This window comes from Zea mays, chromosome 10, assembly GCF_902167145.1.
Source record: "Zea mays cultivar B73 chromosome 10, Zm-B73-REFERENCE-NAM-5.0, whole genome shotgun sequence".
NCBI classification, from domain to species: domain Eukaryota; kingdom Viridiplantae; phylum Streptophyta; class Magnoliopsida; order Poales; family Poaceae; genus Zea; species Zea mays.
In genome coordinates, this window is record NC_050105.1 from 23,424,928 (window position 1) to 23,439,027 (window position 14,100).

General features: G+C 59.1%; 1 pseudogene; it reads right to left on the reverse strand.

The window, feature by feature from the left end:
- Positions 1 to 369: 369 nt before the first annotated feature.
- LOC103640948 (uncharacterized) lies at positions 370 to 1,754 on the reverse strand (annotated as a pseudogene).
- Positions 1,755 to 14,100: the final 12,346 nt, after the last annotated feature.

Below are 14,100 nucleotides of genomic sequence, written 5' to 3' on the forward strand. Positions count from 1 at the left end.
AGCCAAGGCAACTGCTACATCCTATATGTCCTACGTCTCCTCTAGCTTCAGAATCACATATTTTCAGTACCTAATGTGCTGCAAGAACCAAACCAACAGCTACAACCTATAGGTCCCTCATTCTCCTTTGGTTTCAGCACCAACCGAAGGTATCCATTCTTTTTCTTCTACTATCTAACTTGGGACATGATCAAAAAATTCCAATCATTAGAACCTACAAGTGGATGTTAAGCTTATGGCACATAGCTTAACATACTTTGACTACCTTATATCTAAAATATAGCCACTGCCAACTAGCTCTAGGTGAGAAGATTGTAATTTAAAGTAAATTTTGAAATAAAGATGCTTAAAAGAACATACCAAATTTGCTCATATAATTTGTTCAGGCCATGCATAACTGCCACGAAACAACCTACATTTATAAAAATGACATTATATGCTTGTAGTCTGCAATATTGCATGCTTAGTAGATTCAAGATTTGGCATACCTAATTTTGCGCTCGAGCCAAATTTCTCTAACATCATGCTCTGTTGTTGTTAAGAAAATCTCTCTGTTTGTCGTTAATCCATCTATTCCTTTCAATTCAGTCTGACACTTGCTAATAGAAAATTTATCCTCTTGCCTCTTATGTTCTTTAAGAGTTTCAAGTGTTTCTGTATTTTGGATCTTTTTAAACTCCACATAACTTTCAAGAGCTAATCCAACATGGGTTTGCTTACGCTTTCTCCCACTGCCACCTTCTCTCTCCCTTGATTCTTGATTACATGGGACAAATTGAGCTTCAGTGGGTTCATTAGTATTGACTGGGACAGATTGAGCATCAATAGATAGATTGAACACACTTGTGGTTTCATGTCCTTCCAAATCAAGTGAATTAGTACTCAAGGGATTGAGACTTTGTCCAGACGCACTCCTGGATGGAGATGAAGGTGGAGGAAGACCAACAACAGTTGATGTGAAATTTAACTCTCCGGTAGGCACACTACCTATACAAAATGTAGCAGAAGTATACTCTATTGTGAGGACTACTGATCAAGAAATTAAGAACAAAATGTTATTGGTTTGGTATGTTGTTAAACAACATGACAAAAACAAACAGCTAGCTCATCACAGTGCTATTGGTTTGATATGTTGTTGAATAGCAGGACAAAATATAAACAGCTAGCTCAACACAAAAATAAACAAAAAGTAGAAGTATACACACACGCACCTTCATATAGCCCTTCTAAACTGTAAAAAAAAGACGGAATGGCCTGTTGCGAAACTTTGATACCTTTGGGTGAGCCTATTAAATGCAACATGAAATATATTATTAGTAGGAAAAGTGAACATATTGAATGCACAAAGACAGAATTGTACAAAGAAAGTTTGCTTACGAGAATCAGCCTTGGCCAAACTTCTAGTTCAGCCAATACCATGCATAAGGTGTCATTCCAACCAACCCCGCTTTCTTTTCTTGAATCCATTATTGCCTTGTAGTATCCTTTAAGCTCTCTCTCCTTCTCTTGCAGTTGTTGTTTAGAGAAATGAGCTAGAGGGAACTTTTCATTGAACTTGGTAGTGATACTATTCCATCTACCACGATTCCAACCATTTTGACCTTTGAATTTTGGATTATCTTTGTGATCATGCATCACATCGACTAAGCCTTTCTCGTACACATTGTTCCAAATCATCCTTTATTCAAAACTGAAATTGTGGAAATAATAGTACATAACTAAGCAACTTTAAGTTCATAACTTGGCAACTAGCTACATGACAAACTACAAACCATACAGACTTCATAAGTAATAATAGTAGGCAGCCCACATCTAGCTATTGTAGGCAGCATATTATAACATCTAGCTATTGTAGGCAGCCCACATCTGAAATATGATATGATCTCTTAGAGCGCTTCCATCACTTGATTCCGTGTCATTGAGATAGTTGATATCTCCCTCTGGAACATCAACATATTGAGTTAGAGAGATGTAATCTGGTTGGTTGTCAAGCTATCTTGTCGGGGACCATAATTAGGGGTACCCTCAAGACGCCTAATTCTCAGCTGGTAACCCCCATCAGCATAAAGCTGCAAAGGCCTGATGGGTACGATTAAGTCAGGGATCAGTCCACACGAGTGACTCGATCACGCTTCACCCGAGCCTAGCCTCGGCCAAGGGCAGCCGACCTCGAGAGACTTCCGTCTCGCCCGAGGCCCCCTTTTTATGGCGGACACATCACCGGCTCGCCCGAGGCCTTGGCTTCGCTCAGAAGCAACCTTGACTAAATCGCCACACCGACTGACCAAATTGCAGGGGCATTTAACGCAAAGGTGGCCTGACACCTTCATCCTGACACGCGCCCCCGGCAGAGCTGAAGTGACCGCCGTCACTCCACCACTCCACTGGCCAGTCTGACAGAAGGACAGCGCCGCCTGCGCCACTCCGACTGCAGTGCCACTCGACAGAGTGAGTCTGACAGGCAGTCAGGCCTTGCCAAAGGCACCACGGCGAACTCCGCCCCGCCCGACCCCAGGGCTCGGACTCGGGCTAAGACCCGGAAGACGGCGAACTCCGCTCCGCCCGACCCTAGGGCTCGGACTCGGGCTAAGACCCGGAAGACGGCGAACTCCGCTCCGCTCGACCCCAGGGCTCGGACTCGGGCTAAGACCCGGAAGACGGCGAACTCCGCTCCGCCCGACCCCAGGGCTCGGACTCGGGCTAAGACCCGGAAGACGGCGAACTCCGCTCCACCCGACCCCAGGGCTCGGACTCGGGCTAAGACCCGGAAGACGGCGAACTCCGCTCCGCCCGACCCCAGGGCTCGGACTCGGGCTAAGACCCGGAAGACGGCGAACTCCGCTCCGCCCGACCCCAGGGCTCGGACTCGGGCTAAGACCCGGAAGACGACGAAACTCCGCCTCGCCCGACCCCAGGGCTCGGACTCCGCCCTGGCCTCGGCCGAACGACTTCCGCCTCGCCCGACCCCATGGCTCGGGCTCGGCCACGGCAACGGAAGGCAGACTCAACCTCGGCTTCGGAGGAACCCCCACGTCGCCCTGCCTAGAGCACAGACCGCCACGTCAACAGGAAGCGCCATCATCATCCTACCCCGAATCGACTCGGGTCACGGAGAACAAGACCGGCGTCCCATCCGGCCAGCTCCGCCGGAGGGGCAATGATGGCGCTCCACAAGCTCTATGACGACGGCGGCCCCCAGCTCTCTTACGGAAGCAGGACGACGTCAGCAGGGACTCGACCGCTCCAACAGTTGTCCCTCCGCCAGGCTCCGCCGCACCTCCGACAGCCACGACATCACGCCAGCAGGGTGCCCAGATCTCTCCGGCTGCCACATTGGCATGTACCTAGGGCGCTAGCTCTCCCTCCGCTAGACACGTAGCACTCTGCTACACCCCCCATTGTACACCTGGATCCTCTCCTTACGACTATAAAAGGGAGGACCAGGGCCTTCTTAGAGAAGGTTGGCCGCGCGGGACCGAGGACGGGACAGGCGCTCTCTTGGGGCCGCTCGCTTCCCTCACCCGCGTGGACGCTTGTAACCCCCCTACTGCAAGCGCACCTGACCTTGGTGCGGGACGAACACGAAGGCCGCGGGACTTCCACCTCTCTCACGCTCGACTCCGGCCACCTCGCCTCTCCCCCCTTCGCGCTCGCCCACGCGCTCGACCCATCTGGGCTGGGGCACGCAGCACACTCACTCGTCGGCTTAGGGACCCCCCTGTCTCGAAACGCCGACAGTTGGCGCGCCAGGTAGGGGCCTGCTGCGTGCTGACGAACAGCTCCCCGTCAAGCTCCAGATGGGCAGTCTCCAGCAACCTCTCCGGCCCGGGACGGTGCTTCGTTTCGGGACTCTTGAGTTCATGTCCTTCGACGGCAGCTACGACATGATACTTCTTCCACCGCCGCGCGACTACGACAATGGCGGCCGACAACCCGCCCGCCGGCGGCGGAATCGACGACGTCTTCCCCGCGTGGCGGAAGGGCAACATTCTGGCTCGCTCCGTTCTCTCCCCCGCCAACGGAGGAGGAGGCGGGGCCGTCAAGGCCAGGTGGGAGGCCGCGCTTCGTCGGCCGTCGAGCGAATCGACGCCCCCGACGCCCCGACGGAAGGCACGCCGGACGTCGACCTCGCGTTCAAGACGGAGGCAAGCGCCGTCCCCCCGCGGCACGCTGACCCCGAGCAAGAAGACGACGCCGGCGCGCTCGCGGAAAGACTGCAGGACGTCGCCCTCGAACCAGAGTTGACGGTGCAACCAGTCCCCGATGTGACTACGTCGCTCCTCGTCGACAAAAAGGTACCGACTAACTCCCATCTTGCGTCATTTCGACTCGGCCTCAACCCGCCAAACGACCTCGTTTTGGCGGGCGCTCTCATTGAGGCGAGTGCAACCCCACTGAGGTTCCGTATGCGGTCGCCTTGGGACCGACTGACGGACGTCTCGACCTACGGGCCCTCTGGGTCCGAGGAAGATGACGATCCCAGCATCGCTTGGGATTTCTCCGGACTTGGCAACCCCAGTGCCGTGCGGGACTTCATGACCGCATGTGACTACTGCCTATCCGACTGTTCCGATGGAAGCCGCAGCCTTGGCGACGAGAGCTGCGGCCCAAGCCGCGAATGTTTCCACATCGAGCTAGGGAATCCCTCCGAAGGCAACCATCTTGGCATGCCGGAGGACGGTGATCTCCCTAGGCCGGTGCCTCGCGCCGACATCCCACGGGAGCTAGCTGTGGTCCCCGCTCCGGCGGGGGGTTACGACCCACAACTCGAGCAAGTCCGCGAGGCGCAGGCCAGGCTCAACGAGGGAACAGGAGCGCTTGAGCCGATCCGTCGGGACGTCGGACAGGCATGGGTGGGCCAACCCCTGGCCGGAGAAATACGTCACTTGCCCCAAGGTCTCCAGCACCGCGTCGCCAACGATGTCAGGATCAGGCCGCCGCCCGCATCCAGCGGGGTTGGTCAGAACCTGGCAACCGCAGCAATGCTCATCCGCGCGATGCCGGAGCCGTCAACCACCGAGGGTCGGCGAATCCAGGGAGAACTCAAGAATCTCCTGGAAGGCGCTGCGGCCCGGCGGGCCGAGAGCACTGCCTCCCGAAGGCAAGGTTATCCCTCGGAACCTCATGCCGCGACTTCTCGGTTCATGTGGAAAGCCTCGGTCTACACCGGGCGCACGCGCGACACCGCGCCTGCGGCCCCGGGCCACCTCGACAACGAGCACCATCGACGCGACCGTCGGGCTCACCTCGACGAAAGGGTGCGCCGAGGCTACCACCCCAGGCGTGGGGGGCGCTACGACAGCGGGGAGGATCGGAGTCCCTCGCCCGAACCACCCGGTCCGCAGGCCTTCAGTCGGGCCATCCGACGGGCGCCATTCCCGACCCGGTTCCGACCCCCGACTACTATCACGAAGTACTCGGGGGAAACGAGACCGGAACTGTGGCTCGCGGACTACCGCCTTGCCTGCCAACTGGGTGGAACGGACGACGACAACCTCATCATCCGTAACCTCCCCCTGTTCCTCTCCGACACTGCTCGTGCCTGGTTGGAGCACCTGCCTCCGGGGCAGATCTCCAACTGGGACGACTTGGTCCAAGCCTTCGCTGGCAATTTCCAGGGCACATACGTGCGCCCCGGGAATTCTTGGGACCTTCGAAGCTGCCGGCAACAGCCGGGGGAGCCGCTTCGGGACTACATCCGGCGATTCTCGAAGCAGCGCACCGAGCTGCCCAACATCACCGACTCAGATGTCATCGGCGCGTTCCTCGCCGGCACCACTTGCCGCGACCTGGTGAGCAAGCTGGGTCGCAAAACCCCCACCAGGGCGAGCGAGCTGATGGACATCGCCACCAAGTTCGCCTCTGGCCAGGAGGCGGTCGAGGCTATCTTCCGAAAGGACAAGCAGCCCCAGGGCCGCCCATCGGAAGAAGCTCCCGAGGCGTCTGCTCCGCGCGGCGCCAAGAAGAAAGGCAAGAAGAAGTCGCAATCGAAACGTGACGCCGCTGACGCGGACCTTGTCGCCGCCGCCGAGTATAAGAACCCTCGGAAGCCCCCCGGAGGTGCAAACCTCTTCGACAAGATGCTCAAGGAGCCGTGCCCCTACCATCAGGGGCCCGTCAAGCACACCCTCGAGGAGTGCGTTATGCTTCGGCGTCACTTCCATAGGGCCGGGCCACCCGCCGAGGGTGGCAGGACCTGCGACGACGACAAGAACGAAGATCACCTAGCAGGAGAATTCCCCGAGGTCCGCGACTGCTTCATGATCTATGGAGGGCATGCCGCGAATACCTCGGCTCGGCACCGCAAGCAAGAGCGCCGGGAGGTCTGCTCGGTGAAGGTGGCGGCGCCAGTCTACCTAGACTGGTCCGACAAGCCCATCACTTTCGACCAGGCCGACCACCCCGATCATGTGCCGAGCCCGGGGAAATACCCGCTCGTCGTCGACCCCGTTGTCGGCGATGTCAGGCTCACCAAGGTCCTGATGGATGGGGGCAGCTGCCTCAACATCATCTACGCCGAGACCCTCAAGCTCCTGCGCGTCGATCTGTCCTCCGTCCGAGCAGGCGCTGCGCCCTTCCACGGGATCATCCCTGGGAAGCGCGTCCAGCCCCTCGGGCGACTCAACCTCCCCGTCTGCTTCGGGACACCCTCCAACTTCCGAAGGGAGACCCTGACGTTCGAGGTGGTCGGGTTCCGAGGAACCTACCATGCCGTGCTAGGGAGGCCATGCTACGCGAAGTTCATGGCCGTCCCCAACTACACCTACCTGAAGCTCAAGATGCCGGGCCCCAACGGGGTCATCACCGTCGGCCCCACGTACAAACACGCGTTCGAATGCGACGTGGAGTGCGTGGAGTACGCCGAGGCCCTCGCCGAGTCCGAGGCCCTCATCGCCGACCTGGAGAACCTCTCCAAGGAGGTGCCAGACGTGAAGCGCCACGCCGGCAACTTCGAGCCAGCGGAGACGGTCAAGGCCGTCCCTCTCGACCCCAGTGGCGACACCACCAAGCAGGTCCGGATCGGTTCCGGGCTCGACCCCAAGTAGGAAGCAGTGCTCGTCGACTTTCTCCGCGCGAACGCCAACGTCTTTGCGTGGAGTCCCTCGGACATGCCCGGCATACCGAGGGATGTCGCCGAGCACTCGCTGGATATTCGGGCCGGAGCCCGACCCGTCAGGCAGCCTCTGCGCCGATTCGACGAGGAGAAGCGCAGAGTGATTGGCGAAGAGATCCACAAGCTAATGGCAGCAGGGTTCATCAAAGAGGTATTCCATCCCGAATGGCTTGCCAACCCTGTGCTTGTGAGGAAGAAAGGGGGGAAATGGCGGATGTGTGTAGACTACACTGGTCTCAACAAAGCATGTCCGAAGGTTCCCTACCCTCTGCCTCGCATCGACCAAATCGTGGATTCCACCGCTGGGTGCGAAACCCTGTCCTTCCTCGATGCCTACTCAGGGTATCACCAGATCCGGATGAAAGAGTCCGACCAGCTCGCGACTTCTTTCATCACGCCGTTCGGCATGTACTGCTATGTCACCATGCCGTTCGGTTTGAGGAATGCGGGCGCGACGTACCAGCGGTGCATGAACCATGTGTTCGGCGAACACATCGGTCGCACAGTCGAGGCCTACGTCGATGACATCGTAGTCAAGACAAGGAAGGCTTCCGACCTCCTCTCCGACCTTGAAGTGACATTCCGGTGTCTCAAGGCGAAAGGAGTCAAGCTTAATCCTGAGAAGTGTGTCTTCGGGGTGCCCCGAGGCATGCTCCTAGGGTTCATCGTCTCCGAGCGAGGCATCGAAGCCAACCCGGAGAAGATCACGGCCATCACCAGCATGGGACCCATCAAGGACTTAAAAGGGGTACAGAGGGTCATGGGATGCCTCGCGGCCCTGAGCCGCTTCATCTCACGCCTCGGCGAAAGAGGACTGCCTCTGTACCGCCTCTTAAGGAAGGCCGAGTGTTTCGCTTGGACCCCCGAGGCCGAGGAAGCCCTCGGCAACCTGAAGGCGCTCCTTACAAAGGCGCCTGTCTTGGTGCCCCCGGCGGACGGAGAAGCCCTCTTGGTCTACGTCACCGCGACCACTCAGGTGGTTAGCGCCGCGATTGTGGTCGAAAGGCAAGAGGAAGGGCATGCATTGCCTGTTCAGAGGCCGGTCTACTTCATCAGCGAAGTGCTGTCCGAGACTAAGATCCGCTACCCGCAAGTTCAAAAGCTGCTGTATGCTGTGATCCTGACAAGGCGGAAGCTGCGACACTACTTCGAGTCTCATCCGGTAACTGTGGTGTCATCCTTCCCCCTGGGGGAGATCATCCAGTGCCGAGAGGCCTCGGGCAGGATCGCAAAGTGGGCGGTGGAAATCATGGGCGAAACGATCTCGTTCGCCCCCCGGAAGGCCATCAAGTCCCAGGTGTTGGCGGATTTCGTGGCCGAATGGGTCGACACCCAGCTGCCAACGACTCCGATCCAACCGGAGCTCTGGACCATGTTTTTCGACGGGTCGCTGATGAAGACGGGGGCCGGCGCAGGCCTGCTCTTCATCTCGCCCCTCGGAAAGCACTTGCGCTACGTGCTGCGCCTCCATTTCCCGGCGTCCAACAATGTGGCCGAGTACGAAGCTCTGGTCAACGGATTGCGGATCGCCATCGAGCTAGGGGTCAGACGCCTCGACGCCCGCGGTGATTCGCAGCTCGTCATCGACCAAGTCATGAAGAACTCCCACTGCCGCGACCCAAAGATGGAGGCCTACTGCGACGAGGTTCGGCGCCTGGAAGACAAGTTCTTCGGGCTCGAGCTCAACCACATCGCTCGGCGCTACAACGAAACCGCAGACGAGCTGGCTAAGATAGCCTCGGGGCGAACGACAGTCCCCCTGGACGTCTTCTCCCGGGATCTGCATCAACCCTCCGTCAAGCTCGACGACGTGCCCGAGCCCGAGGTACCCTCGGCTCAGCCCGAGGTACCCTCGGCACAGCCCGAGGTACCCTCGGCACAGCCCAAGGTACCCTCGGCCTCCGAGGGTGAGGCACTGAACGTCGAGGAAGGGCAGAGCGGGGCCACGCCAGATCAAGATTGGCAGGCCCCGTACCTGCAATATCTCCGTCGAGGAGAGCTACCCCTCGACCAAGTCGAGGCTCGGCGGGTAGCGCGACGCGCCAAGTCATTCGTCTTGCTGGGCGACGAAGAGGAGCTCTACCATCGCAGCCCCTCGGGCATCCTCCAGCGATGCATCTCCATCGCCGAAGGTCGGGAACTGCTGCAAGAAATACACTCGGGGGCTTGCGGCCACCACGCAGCGCCCCGAGCCCTTGTCGGAAATGCTTTCCGGCAAGGCTTCTACTGGCCAACGGCGGTGGCTGACGCCACTAGAATTGTCCGCACCTGCGAAGGGTGCCAGTTCTATGCGAAGCGGACGCACCTGCCCGCTCAGGCTCTGCAGACAATACCCGTCACTTGGCCCTTCGCTGTATGGGGTCTGGACCTCGTCGGTCCCTTGCAGAAGGCGCCCGGGGGCTACACGCACCTGCTGGTCGCCATCGACAAATTCTCCAAGTGGATCGAGGTCCGACCTCTGAACGGCATCAGATCCGAGCAGGCGGTGGCGTTCTTCACCAACATCATCCATCGCTTCGGGGTCCCGAACTCCATCATCACCGACAACGGCACCCAGTTCACCGGCAAAAAATTCTTGGATTTTTGCGAGGATCACCATATCCGGGTGGACTGGGCCGCCGTGGCTCATCCCATGTGGAATGGGCAAGTAGAGCGTGCCAACGGCATGATTCTACAAGGGCTCAAGCCTCGGATCTACAACGACCTCAACAAATTCGGCAAGCGATGGATGAAGGAACTCCCCTCGGTGGTCTGGAGCCTAAGGACGACGCCGAGTCGTGCCACGGGCTACACGCCGTTTTTCCTGGTCTACGGGGCTGAAGCTATCTTGCCCACTGACCTGGAATACGGCTCCCCGAGGGCGAGGGCCTACACCGAACAAAGCAACCAAGCTAGCCGAGAGGAATCGCTGGACCAGCTGGAGGAAGCTCGGGACAGGGCCTTACTACACTCGGCGCGGTACCAACAGTCCCTGCGACGCTACCACGCCCGAGGGGTTCGGTCCCGAGAACTCCAGGTGGGCGATCTGGTGCTTCGGCTGCGGCAAGACGCCCGAGGGAGGCACAAGCTCACGCCCCCCTGGGAAGGGCCATTCGTCATCGCCAAAGTACTGAAGCCCGGAACATACAAGCTGGCCAACAATCAAGGCGAAATCTACGGCAACGCTTGGAACATCAAACAGCTACGTCGCTTCTACCCTTAAGATGTTTTCAAGTTGTTCATATACCTCGCACCTACGCAAAGTTTAGTCGTCAAGGAAGGGTCGGCTTAGCCTCGGCAAAGCCCGACCCTCCCTCGGGGGCTAAAAGGGGGGAGACCCCCTCTGCGTCGAATTTTTCCTCGAAAAAGGATCTCTTTTTAGCAGGATTTCTTTCGTGCTTCTTGACTACTTCGGAAAGCGGATCCTGGAAACGACGGAGTACACGTAAGCAGCCAAGGCTGACCGAGCCGAGGGACTCCTACGCCTCCGGGATACGGATACCTCACTCATCACCTTCTGCGATAAGTAACTTGCGCTCGGATAAAGTGACTCCGTGGACCGAACAAGTCTTCACGTTTGGAAGCTCTCCTGCCGAAGCAGTCCTTCAAGCTTTCTCGACTAAGTCGGGGACAGGGCCTCATGGACGGGTGAAAGTACGCGTAAGCGGCAAGGCCGACCGAGCCAAGGGATTCCCACGCCTCTAGGATACGGATACCTCACTCGTCCCTTCCGCGAAAAGCAACTCTCGCTCACACAAACATCCCTGTTACCGATAGAGTCCAGATGCTCGAAACAAGAGGAAAAAAGGCGCAGCTTCGCAAGCGTGGCGAGGGTGTGTTTTTTCTGGCCTCGGCGGCCGCAGAAAGCACACGCTACAAGATGATCTGATCCTGCAGGCTCGGGTCTTCACGCTGAAGGGAGCCGTAGCACCCTCGGCATCGACGACGTCTTCAGCAAAGCCCGACCCAGCCTCGGGCGGCGACGCGGCCCGGGGACTCCTCCGGGAATCCGGCCCGAGCAGGCGGCTCGACCGGTTACCCCTGGGGCCTCGGTCAACCGGCTTCCAAGGGCGCCAGCCCGACCCGAGGCCTCGACTGATCGACTTCGGCGTCGGCTCCGCTGACGGACAACACGACTAGGCTCCGGCCAACCAGGTTCCCATTCTCGAGCCAACTCCGCCTCTGTTCATACTGATATCGCTACCCCTGGCCTCGGTCCACCGAAGGGCGGCCGAGGGGTCTCTTTAACTAAGCTAGAGGAACCCCAGACAACAAGGCCGAACGGGCCGAGGGATTCCTACGCCTCCGGGATGCGGATACCTCACCCGTCACCTTGACACGGGGCGACTCATGCTTGGTAAAGCGGTTCAGATAATCAACAGGCGAGACTTAGTGCTCGAAAATGAGGAAAAAACACGGCTCCGTGCCGAAATTACATACATGTTCAGGCCCCGACAGCCACAATGAACAAAAAACACTGGCATCCAAGGTGCCATCACAAACGGGACTCTGGTTCCGTCCCCGAGGGTACGAGTGACCTCGGGCCCGCGGGGCGACGAACGCCGGGAGGCTCGCCAGCGACCTCTGCAGCGGCAGCCATGGTCCCAGGTGAACGCGGTCACCGGAAGGCTCTTGTTCGTGGTCCCGCTCAAGGGATGCGAACAAGCCATCAAAGCCAAAGAGCGGGCCGCTCCCGAGCGCTCCGGTAGATCCTCGCTGTCGTCCTCGCCTCGAATGCAAGGGGGAAGACAGAATGTTGCATCCTAGCTGGACGGCAACAGTTCGCCTTCCCCGGCATGACTGGAGGACGACTCCGTCGTAGCGCGGGAGGACGATTGCCACCACCAGAAGCTGGAAGAGGAGGTGGTTCGCCGACCCGCACACGAGGTAGAGCCCCGGCTTGCCTCGACCCCCGCCCCAGCAAGGATGACGAACACACCCGATGCTGAGGGCGGGATCACAGCCTGGTTTGCCTCTCCCCATCCAGGAGCTGGAGGTCACCGTCTTGGGTGGCCACCGGCGGAAGGAAGCAACCAGGCTGCCTGATGAAAATCCTTGAAGCCGAACGATGGCTGAGAGGTACCAACTCCCATGGAGTTGCGTTCCTCCAACGAGGAGGTGGAAAGGCGGCGGATACCCCCCATCCGGGGGCTTGGAAGATGGGAAGACACGACGCTTAAGGGAGGAAGAAGACATGGTTGCCTTCCGAAAGGAGTCTCCCTCCTTTTAAAGGCAACTCTCCCTACGTGTGCCCCCAGGCGCCACGGGCTGAGTCTTCTCCAACATGCTCCAAGGCCCTCCCCTGCGACTCGGGGGCTGGGTCCCGCATGTCATGCAAGCCGGCTCAGGGCAGAAGAAGCCAAACCGCCGCGCGTGGTGCGCACGACCGTCCAGCGGTTACAAGCGACCCCCCATTTCCGCCCAGACCAACGGGCAGAAGGGGCGGGCAGCCATGCAGGCGGCATGCAACCGCGCCAGATGGACGCGCTTCTCCAACTTCTGACACGCCAGCTTGGGAACCCAGGCCCACGCGTCGAGCAACCGGCGCGCCAGTTGCTGCATGCAAGCAACCGCACCGCCACTTGTGCCACCATCGCGCCTCTTCGGTTGCGGAGCCAATGCCGCGACTCGAGGCGACCCAACAGCGCCAGCATGGCGCGTCGGTCAAAGCGACCGAAAGAGGGCCGGCAGTAATAGCGGTGGCAGGCGGGCGGGCGCAGCAGTCACGTCGTCAGCCAGGCTCACGTCCCATCCTGGGACAGCAAGAGAGCCTCCTCTCACGGCGTGGAGACGGTGCACCCGTGACCCGTTCCTCGAACGGATCGCACGCGCGCAACAGCCGCCCCGCCAACCACTCGCCCCGTCGCATTAACTCCGCGGCGGGACACGCGGCGCCTCTGGCAGGAGGAGCGCGCGACGCTTCACCTTCGCCGTAATAATCGCGTCAGAAAAGGTACGCCACGTCGTCCGATTTCGTATCCTTTTCCGTTTTCCTCTTTCTCTATCTCTTGCAACAGGGACCGGGAAAGGGGGATACCCCGAAAGGGATCCTTCTCCGCGAAGGAACCGGGCTCCGAGCCCCCCACTACTGATCAGGGGTTCGAAGGCTGGCCCTCTGAAGGGTTCAACAGCCGCCTCAGATCGCGTGGGCCCGACACCCACTACTGGTCAGGGGTTCGAAGGCCAGCCCCCCGAAGGGTTCCATGGCCGCCTCAGGCTACTCGGGCTCCGCGCCCATTACTGATCAGGGGTTCGAAGGCTGGCCCCCGAAGGGTTCACAGTCGCCTCAGACACCGAGCGAGGGATGACCAGGGGTACGTTCGATACATAACCAAGGCTCGGGCTGCGCTCCCGAGGTACCCTAGGACATTTCCGAGACCAGCAGGAACGATCTTGTAACGGAATCCCATCGGAGGGAGGCATCGAGCCCTCGGACCCCGTCGCCAGGGGACCGGGTCCGGCAAATCACCCGCAGGTACTTTTGGGCGTGCCTCTGGGCCCCTAGCCGACCCCCAACGAACGGGGCACGGACGTTCACTCGGATTACCCGCTTGCAGCTCACCGGAGACACCATGTTCGGTGCCCATCGAGGGTAGCATGGCGCACTCCCCCCCTCCTCCTTGCGGAAAGGCGACGTAGGGGCGTATGTAAAAAGTCGAGTCTGTCCCTGATCGCCCTCTCGCCCTGTGCAGAGGCTCGGGGGCTGCTCTCGCAAAAACCGGCTCCGGCCAAATCGTTGACAGCGTCAACATACCAGCCCGAGAGCTTGGACCCCGACCGTGCACCCGGGCTACGGCCAGTTCGCATGAGAGAACGACCAGACCAGCCGAAGCATTGCGCGAGGTATTAAGACCTCGAAGGAGTGTAACCACTCCTCCGAGGCCTCGGGGGCTACACCCGGCGGGTGCGCTCGCGCGCACCCACCGGAACGAAATGCAACCGAGAAAGGCTGGTCCCCTTGCAAAAAAGTGCGACAAAAGCCTCCAAGCGAGTGCTAACACTCCCTT